The sequence below is a fragment of the Populus alba genome, chromosome 13 (assembly GCF_005239225.2).
Source record: "Populus alba chromosome 13, ASM523922v2, whole genome shotgun sequence".
NCBI classification, from domain to species: domain Eukaryota; kingdom Viridiplantae; phylum Streptophyta; class Magnoliopsida; order Malpighiales; family Salicaceae; genus Populus; species Populus alba.
Window position 1 is genome coordinate 9,651,103 of NC_133296.1, and position 15,140 is coordinate 9,666,242.

At 32.7% G+C, this 15,140-nt stretch overlaps 1 pseudogene; it reads right to left on the reverse strand.

The window, feature by feature from the left end:
* LOC140954402 (uncharacterized) overlaps positions 1 to 3,898 on the reverse strand; it is a 72,119-nt pseudogene extending 68,221 nt beyond the window's left edge.
* Positions 3,899 to 15,140: the final 11,242 nt, after the last annotated feature.

The window sequence follows — 15,140 nt, forward strand, 5'->3', positions numbered from 1 at the left end:
ATGAAAGGAACTTGATTTGTTGTTAACATAAGTTATCATATTGAATACCTGATAATACTTACAAGTATTGGCATTACTTGAATAAGATAATTAATGTAATCATGTTGACAATTATGCATCTTCCTTTGTGTGTGGTTTATACTATACTTGTTTGAAGTACCATTAGTGGATCCTCTAACCTTCACATTTGTTTTTATTATTGTTTAATCCTTACATCAATCTTACATCTTAAAGCTCTCTTTACTATTACTATTACTATTATTAATATCATTACTACTACTACTACTACTATTACTATTATTACTATTATTGTTATTATTAGTATTAGTATTAGTATTAGTATTACTACTACTACTACTACTACTACTACTACTAATTATTGTTGTTGTTGTTGTTGTGTCATTGTTGTTATTTATAATTTATATAGTTAATGTCCCTATGGTTCGACCCCGGTCTTACCAGGTTATTTATTACTTCGACACTCCTGCACTTGGGAGAAGACATCAAGCTGTTGGTAATGTCAATTAGTAAGTTAGCAATTAACTCGATTTTAGATTTGTCAACCTTAGTTCCTTTCAATGAAACAATGTGACCAAGTACAATGCCATTTGTTACCATAAAGTGACTTTTTTCCCAATTCAGTACAAGATTCTTCTCTTCACACCTGTTCAAAACATTTTCCAAGTTAGTTAAACAATCATCAAATGAATCACCAAAAATAGAAAAATCATCCTTAAAAATCTCAAGGAAACGTTCAACCATATCATTGAATGTGCTAAGCATGCATCTTTGAAATGTGGCTGGTGCATTACATAATCCAAAAGGCATTCTTCGATATGCAAAAGTACCAAATGGACATGTGAAAGTAGTCTTCTTTGATCTTCCAATGCAATTTTAATTTGGTTGTAACCTGAATAGCCATCTAGGAAACAATAAAATTCATGATGTGCAACTCTTTCTAGGATTTGATCTATTAAAGGTAAAGGGAAATTATCTTTTCTAGTTATTGAATTAAGTTTTCTATAGTCAATGCACATGTGCTAACCAGTAATAGTCCGAGTTGGAATTAACTCATTTTTCTCATTTGTTATCATAGTGACTCCAAACTTTTTGGGTACAACTTGGGTAGGACTTACCCATTTGTTATCAGAAATAGAATAAATGATTTCATTATCTAGAAGCTTAATGACTTCATTTTTCACTACTTCTTTCATATTAGGATTAAGTCTTCGTTGCATTTCTCTAGAGGGTTTAGCATTTTCCTCCAAATAAATCCTGTGTGCACACATCAAAGGGCTAATTTCTTTTATATCAGTTATGGTCCATCCTAATGCATTTTTGTGCATTTTTATAGTCTGTAATAACTTACCTTCTTGATGTGCATTAAGTTTGGAAGAGATTATTACCAGAAAGGTTTCATTTTCTCCTAAAAATGAGTATTTAAGATTGAATGGTAATGGCTTCAAATTAGGTTTTGGTGGTTGAACACTTGAAGGTATGGACTCAATTGATCGTGGTGCCAATTCTTTAGTTTGTGGTCTCCAATTCTTTGACTTTTATTCTTTTTCAAAATAGACCATTTACAAATCGTCAGGTTCATCAATCTCAGTTTCATTGAAAGTGATTGGAAATTGATCATGAATTAATTTTTCAATAAAATCCACTTCCTGTAAATCATTATCATCTCTAGGTTGCTTGCAAATGTTAAAAATATTCATCTCCAATGTCATGTTTCCAAATGATAGCTTCATCAATCCATTCCTACAATTAATCAATGCATTATAAGTTGCAAGAATTGGATGTCCTAAAATAACAGGAATTGAATTCCATGCTTTAATAGGTTGTGTATCCAAGACAACAAAATCTACAAGGTAAATGAATTTATCAACTTGTACTAACACATCCTCAACTATTCCTCTAGGCACTTTTACAGATCTATCAGTAAGTAAAAGAGTTACAAAAGTTGGTTTTAACTCACCTGGATTGAGACTTTGAAAAATCGAATATGGAAGTAAATCCACACTAGCTCCAAGATCAAGTAAAGCTCTTTGAATTTTATGTTCTCCAATAAAGCAAAAAATTGTAGGATAACCAGGGTCTTTTTATTTTAAAGCATTATTGTTCTGAAGAATAGCACTTACTTGTTTGGCTAAAAATGCTTTCTTTTTCACATTCAGTTTTCTCTTCACAATGCATAGATCTTTCAAAAATTTAGCATAGGAAGGTACCTGTTTAATAGCATCCAACAAAGGTATATTATTCCTTACCTGTTTGAAAGTTTAAGGATTTCAAAATTGTGATTGACTTTCCTTTGTTTGGTCATGACATGAGGAAATGGAAGTGCTGGAAGAGAATCAATCTTTTCTTTACAATGTTTAGATTCAACCCCTTCCTTATTCTCAGAGATTGACTCATCATCTTTCTCACAAGGTTCAAGAGTGGGTTTTTCAATAATCTTAGCACTGCGAAGAGTGATGACTGATTTGACTTGATCCATGTGTTGGCTTTTGGAACTACTTGCATTTACATTGTATTGCCCCTTTGAATTTTGTTGTGGTTGAGATGGAAACTTAACTTTTTCTTGGAAACTAAGAGCAGATGTTAATTTGCAAGAGTATCTTTAAAATCTGTTATGCCTTGAGCAAGTTGAGTGTTGATTGCCTCTTGCTTTTCAATGAATGCATACAATGTTTCCTCAAGATTTCTTCTAGGAGGTGGAGCATAAGGAGGTGCATATCCATGAGAATTTTGAAAATTATAGTGTGCTTGAAACGGTGGCTGTGAAGTTTGTGCATTATTATTATCACTCTTCCAACTTAAATTTGGGTGGTTTCTCCAACTAGGGCTGTATGTTTGCGAGTATGGGTTATGATTAGGCATTTGGAAACTGTTTAAAACATGAGCTTATTCATGGAGGCATTCCTTGAAAGAAGGTAAATTTGGACAATCATTGGTTGCATGTTCATTTGTTCCATAGATTTTACACACAATGTCTTGAACAGATTTTAATTAATCACTCCTTTTCAATTCTAGTGCCTCGACTTTTCTAGCTAAAGATGCAAACTTGGCTTGGAGGTCATGATCTTCCCTAAGGTTATACATACCTCCACTAGATGTATGAGGTTGGGTTTTACATGCTGCCTCATAAGTGCCCGTAGTGTCCCAATTTTGCGCATTTTCAGCTAGAAAGTCTAGGTACTCCATTGCTTCATTAGGGTCTTTATCTTCAAAAGTTCCATTGCACATCAATTCAACCATTTGCCTATCTTTAGGTGTTAACCCTTCATAAAATTCTGAAACCAATCTCCATGTTTCAAAACCATGATTAGGGCAAGTATTAAGCAAGTCTCGATACCTATCCCAACATTGGTAAAATGTTTCACCTGGTTTTTGAGTGAAAGTGGTGATTTGTCTTTTGAAAGAGTTGGTTCTGTGAGATGGAAAAAAACTTCTTTAAAACTTCTTGTTGCATTTCATCCAAAGCACGAATGGATCCTGACCTAAGATTTTGTAGCCATGTTTTAGCTTTATCTTTTAATGAAAAAGAAAAAAGCTTTAATCTAATAGTATTCATGCTACAATTTAAGTCATTATAGGTGTTACAAACTTTAAATTCTCTCAAATACAAGTATGGATTTTCTAGATGTAAGCCATGAAAAGAAGGTAAAAGTTGAATAATGTCTAGCTTAAAATTAAAATGAGATGCATCAGGAGGGAAAACTATGCATGAGGGTGCACTTGCTCTTGTGGGATTCATGTGGTCTCTAAGTGTTCTAACACGGTTATTCTCATTATTCTCATTATGAAGTGACCGGTTATCTTCTTCGGACATATTTTCTGAAAATGATGAGGATACCTTATAAAGTCTACCACTTAATGTACGTGACCAAACACTCATGCACGTGTAGAAAGAGAATAAAAGGAAGAAGAAAACAAAAGAAACAAAGTTAGATACAAGAAAAGTAAAAAGACAAAATAAAATAAATACTATAATTTGTACAAGAATTTACCTCCCCAGCAACGGCGCCAAAAACTTGACAAGACCGGAGTCGAACTATAAGGAGGTTAATTGTATAAATTATAAATAACAATAATACAAAACAACAATAATAACAATAATAGTAATAGTAATAATAATATTAATAGTAGTAGTAGTAGTAGTAGTAGTAGTAGTAATAAAGAAGAAGAAGAAGTTGATGAGAATTTTGAGATGGAATATCAATGTGATAATTAAACAATGATAAAAACAAGTGTCAAGGTTAGAGGATCCACTAATGATATTTCAAACAAGTATAGTATAAACTCTTATTACTCCACTAGAAACCACACATATAGGAGGTTCCAATTGGATGATTTGTCATTAATAGTTCATTATAAATTGATAACATGATCATATTAATTATCTTATTTAAGTAACACCAAACTTTTAAATATTATCAGGAATTTATGATGCTAACTTATGTTAACAACAAATCAAGTTCCTTTCATACCATACAGTTGGGCTATGAGAGTGCCAAGCAGTTGTTGTACCAAGTGTTATTGATATAATAAACTTAGCTAAACATAATGAAGAAGAGAAATATAAATAAACAAAACAAGAACATAAATAAGATACAAGTTAACTAAGGAAAGGAAAGGAAATGAAAAGCATAAACAAGATATTAATGAAAGCAAAACTTAAGAATTACAAAAAAAATATAAAGAGAGAGAGCAAGAGTAAGAGCAAGTTCTTGATCTGAACAATCAAGCCCCTAAATACATGGCAAATGCCTCCTTTTATAGGCCAAAATTCAGAATTATTGATTTGATGACTAATTGTTGAGTGGGTGGCCAACTCTTGACTTTGTGAAAATCCTTATCTTCTTATCTGAATAAAACAAAATTGCTAACATCAGAACTAGGACCACTTGAAAACATGAAAGTTGTAGGAAATTGACTCAGCTTTCCTGGAAAAAAAATGAAGGTCATTTGGACTTCTAGAACTCCTGATATGGGCCAAACACTGAACAGTGTTTGGGCTGCTGGACAGATTCGGACTTCTCCGTTGTTGCTATAATTTGGACTTGCAAATGGCCTTCTTAGATCTTGGTGTCCACATGAAAGTTGTAGCTTATGTCTTACTAAATTTGTGTAAAAATTTAAGATCATTTTGACATCTAGAACTCAAGATATGACCCAATTACCGAACAATGTTTCAGTTTGGACTGCACCAACATCTCTTTTCTAAGTTTGGCCCTCTCTTTGTCCTTTCAATTTCCATACTTGAACTCATCAATCAATCCTTTGATTTATATGATAGGCCTGTATTTAAGATGAACATTTACCATATATTAAGGCATTTTATAGTATTAGACTTGTTACTATAAAACATGTTTTAGTTAAAGAGTTATTGATACTTTAAGTGCAAAATGATGATATAAAACCTTGATAAATATGCACTTTTAAGTACTAGTCAGTTATACAACACAAATCTAGATTAACCATTTAACAAGCAAGGTGTTAAGAATTAGTAAGATAAAAAGATAAGACATGTTAATATTAAACATTAAGGTCCATGTTGAGTTTACACCATACTTATTCTTACACCATTAGTGTAACCTTTTCACATTGACATAATAAACTTAGCTAAACATAATGAAGAAAAGAAACATAAATAAACAAAATAAGAATATAAATAAGATACAAGTTAACTAAGTAAAGGAAAGGAAATAAAAAGCATAAACAAGATATTAATTAAAGTAAAACTTAAGAATTACAAAAAAATATATAAAGAGAGAGAGCAAGAGCAAGTTCTTTATCTGAACAATCAAGCACCCAAATGCATGGAAAATGCCTCCTTTTATAGGTCAAAATTTGGAACTATTGATTTGATGACTAATTGTTGTGTGGGTGGCCAACTCTTGACTTGGTGAAAATTCTTATCTTCTTGTATGAATAAAACATCATTGCTAGCATCAGAATTGGAATCACCTATTCTCATGAAAGTTATAGGAAATTGTCTTATCTTTCCAGAAAAAAAAATAGAGGTAATTTGGACATTTGGAACTCGAGATATGACCCAATTACCAAACAGTATTCGAGTTTGGACTGCACCAACATCTCTTTTCTAAGTTTGGCCCTCTCTTTGTCCTTTCAATTTAAATACTTCAACTCATCAATCAATTCTTTCATTTATGTGATAGGCCTGCATTTAAAATAAACATTTACCATAAATTAAAGGCATCTTATATTATTAGGCATGTTATTATAAAACATGCTTTAGTTAATGAGTTATTGATACTTCAAGTGCAAAATGATGATATAAAACCTTGATAAAAATACACTTTTAAGTACTAATCTCTATACATGAATTGCTTATACGTGAAGCACATAGAGGCAGGTTGATGGGGGCATTTTGGTGTTGCTAAGACTTTGGATGTGTCGCATGAGCATTTTTATTGGCCTAAAATGAAAAAAAGATGTGCGACATATATGTGATAAATGCATAACTTGTAGGAAAGAAAAGTCTAGGACTCAACCACATGGCTTGTATATCCCTTTGCATGTACCTAAGGAACCATGGGTCGATATTTTGATGGATTTTGTCTTAGGTTTACCTAGGTCAAAACAAGGTAGGGATTCAATTTTTGTAGTTATTGATAGGTTTTCAAAGATGGCACACTTTATTCCATGTCATAAAATCGATGATACCACTAACATTGTTGATTTGTTCTTTAGGGAGATAATACGCCTTCCCAGGGTCCCTAAGAGCATTTGATACGGTTCAGCCCTGTGATACGACCCAAGTAAAGTCAAATTTGGATTTTGGCATAAAAAGCGCAACAGTCTAGGTTTACGGCAACAGTCATAATTCTCAATTTGACCATTGAATCGGGCTAATATTTTATGTGGACTCTCCAGACATGTTTTACTACCTTGGGTTAAACATTCAGGTCAATCGGAGTTTGATGTGGCAGCTGGTTTTGGGAATCTCCTAGTTCCACAAGGATCTTTAATGAGCTGCAATATAATCTACAAGTGTGGCAATGATTCATTAATGTTTCAGAATCCTTTTCTTATAAGGATTCCTTATTCATCCTAGCTACATAAGGAAAGAAGGGTTGGTGGTATTTAATGACAGATTAGTTATTAAAACTTTGTTTTGAGCTAGGGTACAAGACTTGTTTGGATCAAATTATGGGCTTTTTAGTTTAGGGTTTTTGGGTCAGTTTTGTTTGTGGGTCAGTTCAGCCCATAAGGGTAGATCCATTAGGGTTACTTTTAAGAACTATTTAAACTATGTAACCTAAATTTCAATAGCTTTGATGATTATTATTCTGAATTTTTCAGTTTTAACTTGTGAGAGTGATTCTTGCATTCTTCAGTTCTTGAACGAACTGAATTTGACTTATCACAGATTAACTGGCTTCGTGACGTCGTTCTACTCATTCCAATAGTGTTGGTGCCTTGAGACAGGTTTCTATTATGTCACACTCCTATCAGACCTATTTCAGCTTTCTGGGATTAGATCTCAATCTTGATTGTGCGTTGCGTGACCACTTGATCACGAGGTTCGCATCAACATTGTTTCTGATAGAGATGTTAAGTTCCTTAGTGACACGACCAAAAGCTTGATGTCTTCTCCCAAGTGCAGGAGTGTCGAAGTAATAAATAACTCGGCAAGACCGGGGTCGAACCACAGAGAGGTTAATTTTATAAATTATAAATAACAATACAACAACAACAACAATAATAACAACAACAATAGTAATAGTAATAGTAATAGTAATAGTAATAGTAATAGTAATAGTAATAATAATAGTAATAATAATACTTAGTACGTGGCGTTGTTATACCTGAGAATGATCTAAAAGATCGGGTCATAGGTTTCCAGCCTATATACTGAGTTTATGAAAAGATCAAAGAGATATATTATATAATATAAACAGATTTCTAATGCGAATGAACAAGGTAAGACCAACAATGTCAGGATCCTTGATCAATCACAGAGCATACTTAACTTACATAAAATATAACAAGAATGTAAATAATAATAATAGTAGTAGTAATAATAAAGAGAGCTTTGAGAGGTAAGGTTGATATAAGGATTAAACAATAATAAAAACAAATATCAAGGTTAGAAGATCCACTAATAGTACTTCAAACAAGTATAGTATAAACTCTTATTACTCAATTAGAAACCACACATAAAGGAGGTTCTAATCAGATTATAAATTGTTAACGTGATTACATTAGTTATCTTATTCGAATAATGCTAATACTTGTAAATGTTGTCATGCATTCATGATTATAACTTATATTAACAACAAATCAAGTTCCTTTCATAACTCCGGTGTCAGTTATACCATACAGTATGGGCTATGAAAGTGCCAAGTATTTGTTGTACCAAGTGTTACACAACATAAATCTAGATTAACCATTTAACAAGCAAAGTATTAAAAGTGAACAAGATAACAAATATAAAACATGTTAGTATCCAACATTAAGGTCCATGTTAAGTTTATATTATACTTATTCTTACACCATTAGTGTACCCTTTTGACCTTGACATAATTAACTTAGTTAAACATAATGAAAGAAAGAAACATAAATGAACAAGATAAGAACATAAATGAAAAACAAATTAACTAAGTAAATGAAAGGAAATGAAGTGCATAAACTTGATATTAATGAAAACAAAACATAAGCAATACAAAGAGAGAAAGCAAGAGCATGATCTTGATCTGGAAACCAAGATGCCTAAATACATGGTAAATGCCTCCTTTTATAGGCCAAAATTTGGAACTATTGATTTGTTGACTAATTGATGAGTGGGTGGCGACATCTTGACTTGGTGACAATCCTTATCTTCTTGTCTGAACAAGACATCATTGCTAACATCTTAATTTGCATAGAATCCTTAGGAATGTTCTAGGAAATTGTCTCATATTTCCAACAAAAAAAAAAAGATGAGGTCATTTGGACTTCTAGAACTCAAGATATGGGCTGAACACTGAACACTGTTTGGGCTGCAGGACAGCTTCGGACTTCTTTGTTGTTCCTACAATTTGGACTTCAAAACAGCCTTTTTAAATCTTGGGCTCCTTATAAAAGTTGTAGGCCTATGTCTTACCTTTCCATCCATATAAAATAGACCTAAATCCGAGATCTAGAGCTCCAGATATGATCCAATTACCGAGCAATGTTCTAGTTTGGACTGCACCAACATCTCTTTTCTAGGTTTGGCCATCTCTTTATCCTTTCACTTTCAATACCTAAACTCATCAATCAATCCTTTCATTTATGTGATAGGCCTGCATTTAAGATGAGCATTTACCATAAATTAAGGTATCTTATAGTGTCAAACTTGTTATTATAAAACATGCTTTAGTTAAGGAGTTATTGATACTTTAAGTGCAAAATGAAGATATAAAACCCTAATAAACATGCACTTTTAAGTACTAATCACTTAGCTATTTTTGGAAGGTGTTATGGGGAAAATTGGGTACTAAACTGTTGTTTTCAACCACCTGTCAACCCCAAATAGATGGGTAAACCAAAGTATTTAATAAGACCTTAACACAACTTTTGCGTGTTGTCATTCAAAAGAACTTAAAGAATTGGGAAGATTGTTTGCCATTTATAGAGTTTGCATATAACCGTAGTGTGTACTCTACTACTGAATTTTTACCATTTGAAATTGTGTATGGATTTAACCCTTTAACTCCAATGGATTTGATTCCTTTGCTTATTGATGAAAGGGTAAGTTTGGATGGCAATCATAAAGCACAAGTGGTAAAGACACTCCATGAGAGTGTGCAGAACCAGATTGAAAAGAGGAATCATGTGTATGCGAACAAAGCCAATAAAAGGCGCAAACATGTTGTCTTTCAGCCCAGCGGTTGGGTTTGGGTGCATATACGCAAGGAGAGATTTTCGGCTCATAGAAAATCAAAGCTACAACCACGAGGAGATGGGCCATTTTAGATCCTTAAGAGGATTAATGACAATGCTTATAAAGTTAATTTGCTAGGTGAGTATGGTGTTAGTGCTACCTTTAATATTTATGATCTTACACTGTTTAATGTAGGTAATGATGATTCGAGGTCAAATCCTTTTGAAGATAGAAGGGATGGTGCTAATCAGCCCAACACCAAGCGTAATCATGCCAACAACCTATTAGAGGTGTTAATTGGGCCAATCACAAGAGCTAAGGCAAATAAACTTAAAGAAGCATTGAATGGGCTTGTTAAGAACATATGGAGAAAAATGGACCTAGAGGGGCTTGGGAAATTTAAGGACCAAGAAGAGCCCAATTCGTGTGGAACAAGGGGTTGGTGTGCCCGGCCCAATACTAGCCTTGTTAGGCTTGTTTTTTTCCCTAATGCTACAAGGATAAAAAGTCAGCAATTGATTCTCCTAATTAAGTAAAAAAGTTGGTCATATCTTATTTCTAAAGAAGGGAGGACTATTTAATGCTTTTCCTAACTTAAGAAGGATAAGTAATTAAATCAGCAACAAAAGAGAAAATTTATTTTCTTTTTTTTTCCAAGTTAAACAAGGAAATCCAAGCTAATAAAGGACATCAAAGGGGGTAGCAACACAAATTTTTCAAATAAGATTTTTCCTAGTTTATCTAGGACTTTTTAAGGGTGACAAATCTGATTCTAGCATATTTAGGATGGTAATTTTTAGATTTTTATTATTTTTTTTAATTTCTTCTTAGCTTTTGGGTTATTATTACTTATTTGGGTCAATTGTAAAGGGGGTCCATTAGGGTTTCTTTAAGTCTAGAGTCAGTATAAATAAAGACAACCAAACATGTAAGGTATAGCAATTTTCATATCAATAAACTTCTTTGTTGCACTTGTTGTGTATTGATGGGATAATCTCCCTTCCTTGGTTCTCTAAAGGACTAAAAATGACTTTTCAAAGAACAACCGTCTTTTTGGCGTCATCCTTATACTTGTTCACGAATCAATATTTATTGGGTGGGGGTTTTTCGCTTCCAATAGTGCTGGTGCCTAGGTACAAGTTATCTTTGTGTCACACTGCTATCAAACCTGATTTACTTGGCTTTCCAGAATTTGATGTCTTCGCGTGTGGGTTACGTGACCACGAGGTTCGCATCAACGTGATAAAATGGCCATAGAAGGAATGCCTTTTCTGACTTGAAAGAAACAGCTCTATTGGGTCCAACTCAACCACTTCGTACCTCTTCTGAGTATGACAAAATTATTGCAACTTCAACAGCAAACTCCTTGAACTTGATTGGACAATAGACCTTTTCACTTCAATATAACTCTAGCCCCAATTTAAATTTATTACAAGCTTTAAAAGGTTCTAATGATGTGGGCGAAAAGCTTATGATGCAAACCTCATGATCACGTGGTCACGCAACCCACACGCAAAGACACCAATTCCCGGAAAGCCAAGTAAATCAGATTTGATAGGAGTGTGACACAAAGATAACTTGTACCTAGGCACCAGCACTATTGGAAACGAAACCTCCACCCAACGAATATTGATTCACAAACGAGAAGTATAAGGATGACGTCACGAAGACAATTGTTTTTCGACAAGTCATTTTTTCAGTTCTTTAGAGAACCATAGAAGGGAGATTATCTCACCAACACACACACACACACACACAAAGTGCGGCAAACAAGAAGTTTTATTAATATGAATTGTCTTCCTTAGATGTCTGGTTATGCCCTTATTTATAGTGACTCTAAACTAAAATAAACCCTAATGGACCCCTTATGTGGACTTATATGATGCCTACTTACAATTAAACCCAAATAATATAAATAAACCCTAAACTAAGAAGAAAATAACAATAAAATAAATATATCAAAATTTAGTATCTTAAATATGATAGGATCAGATTTGTTGCCCTTTAGAAGTCCTATATAAGCTAGGAGAATCAAATCTGAAAGTGGAATTAATTCTGAAATCTTCTTTCCTTTTTGTAACTGGGATGAATAAGGAATCCTTATAAGAAAAGGATTCTGAAACATTTATGAATCCTTGCCATACTTGGAAACTATGTTGCAGCCCATTAAAGATCCTTGTAGAATTAGGAGATTCCCAAAATAAGCTGCCACATCCTTTTAGGAAAAGAATCCTAGCTAAATAGGAAGTCCACAAGTCAAAAGGAAGTAAATAACAAAACCCGTACAGCCTGTGTTGACTCGTGTTTGGATGCCTTGCTGAACTCCGATTGACATGATATTTTAAACCAAGGTAGGAAAACATGTCAGGAGACTCCACGTAAACTTTCAGACCGATCCAATGGTAGGATTGAGAATTATGACTCTTGGCGTAAAATTGGATAGTTGCACATTTTATGTCAAAATCCGAATTTGACCTTGCCTGGATCGTATCAGGTTAAAATGCCCTTTGATACAACTAGAAACCTTCATTTTCCTCCCTCCAAAGTAAATGGTCGTGTGACTATTGGTGTAGTTTATAAATGAATAAAGAAAGAAAAGGTGTTTATCCCATATTAGAATGAAATAATCCCTCCTAATGTTTATAACTATTGGTTTATATTGTGTAGTAAATTAAACCATGATGGATGGACTCTTCTATTTGGCTTCCTAGTGTTATTTTATGGATATTTATAATATCAAAAGATAGCATTTGAAACTTGAAACTCAATATATCAGTGAGATTAATTCATCCTTCAATTATTTTTTATAATTAATTTTGACATTTGTAATTTTTGAGATAAAATTAAATAGCAGCTATTCAATTTAATTTAAAGTATATTATTTGATCAGCGGTCATACTATTTCATTGTTATATTTCAAGTCCATAAAAACCTATTGCTACACAGAAAACTACATAAAAAATGCATATTCGTTTTCTTGGTCTTATCTTCTCATCTCTTTTTTAGGTTTAGAGGGCTTAGTTATATCTTGAAGGTGTTGTCTCTGTCTGTGACAAATAAATACCTTATATATAGTGTTTTCATGCCTCTAAGCTAACTCCATATTTGTTTCCATCCTAAATATTTCTAACAATTTTAATGTGTTTATTTTGATGGAGATAAATATAAATTCCACTGTCAAAGTTGCTAAGTCAAAATTCAACTAGATCATTTTGAAGGTACAACTTACACAAGGTGGATGGAAAAGATGGTGTTCCTACTTACTGTATTAAAGATTTACTATATTATTGACCCAAATCTGTCTGCACTACCTGAACCCCAAGAAGATGAATCTGTTACTGTTAAGACTGAAAGACTAAAACGTGAAGAAGATGAAGTGCTTTGTTGAGGGCATATTCTAAATACTTTGACTAGTCGACTTTATGAAATCTTTTTCAAATTAAAGTCGCCAAAAGAGATTTGGGCTGTCTTGGAGACACACTACAAGCAGGAAAAACCAAGCTCTAATTGTTTTCATGCTTTAAAATTTTTTAAGTATAAGATTACTGACAATATGTCAATCATGGATCAAGTCCATAAAATTGATATGCTGATATCAAAACTTAGTGATCTGGATATCAAAGTTCCTGATTCATTTCTAGTAAAGGCTGTTTTATCAAAACTTCCATCCTAGAATGAATATAGAAAAAAGATGTTGCATTTTATAGACAATTATACCTTTGAACAGTTTCAAACACACTTGCAAATTGAGGTTCAATCTCATATGTGTGAATTGCAAGCAACAAATTCTAAAGTGAATTTGGTTACTGAAACTGGTTTGACAATGACTCAAAACAATCTGAAAGTGCAAAAGAAAGGAAACAAATTCAAGAAGAAATAAAATGCTAATAAGAAGCATAGGGTTTGTTTCCATTGTGGAAATAAAAGGAACTACATAAGAGAGTGCAGATTTAAGAATTTCTACAAGAAAGGTGGTTCTTTCAAAGTGAATATAGTTGAAAAAAGATGAAGTCAGGGAGTTGGTTGTCGTGGTTTCAAACATTCAAATTGGAATGATTACTTCATTAAATATGACAGCTAATGTTGTAAAGACTTTGGGATTAATAACTAGATTTTAGTGCAACAGTTCATGTTTGCAACAATAAAACAAAGTTCAAGACTTATGAAGAATTGAAAAAAACTTGAAGAGGTCTTGATGGGCAACCATAATTCTGCCAAAGTTTTGGGAAAAGAGACTATTGAGTTGTACTTTACTTCTAGACATAAATTATCTTTAGTCAATGTGTTTTTCATGTTCCTGAATTAGAAAAAACCTTGTACCTGCTAGTCTCTTGAGAAAGGGTTCAAGATTGTTTTGGAGTTTGATAAGGTTATTGTAACTAAAAGTGGGATGTTTGTGAGAAAAAGGTTATTCTTATGATGGCATGTTTAAGTTCAGTATTATTGAAATCAATGTTATTTCTAATTATATGGTTGAATCTACTAGATTAGGACATCTAAATTATAGATATTTAAAATAAATGTGTAAGCATGGTTATATTTCATATAAGCATGGTGATAATAACAAATGTGAAGTATGTATTAAAGCAAAGATGACAAAGAAGCATTTTTCTAAGTTAGAAAGCAAAAATAGGACCTTAGTGGATATGGTCAATGTCATGCTTTTGAATACTAATTTACCAAATAAGTTATGGGGTGAAGCCTTACTTACTGCATGTCACATTCATAATAGGGTACTATCTAAAAAATTAAATGTTATCCCTATGAAGCATGGAACGATAGAAAACCAAATCTAAATTATTTTAAAGTGTGGGGGTGTGTAGCTTTTTATAAAGTTTTTGATCCTTAAAGAACAAAATTAGGACCCAGAGATCTTAAGAGTGTTTTTGTTGGTTATGCACAAAATTCAAATGTGCTTTTATAAAAAATAATGAAATGTGATTGTTGAATCTATATATGTTGAATTTATCAAAAATAAATTCATAAGTGATTTAAATGTGCAAGAAGCAAATCTAAAATTAATACTCCTAGCTCAATGTTAAGTGAAAAAAATAAAAAAACTAGAAGTAATAGGTTCAAGTGAACCTAAAAGAAGTCAAAGAGTTAGAAAGGAAAAACACATAGATACAAATTTTATTTCTACCAATTCAATTGTATTTTTTGTGAAAGGTGATAGAAGTGCAATATTGAAAACGACACTTATGATCATAAATATAGAAGACAATCCAAAGACATTCAATCAAGATATGTCTTTTAGGGATGTTGC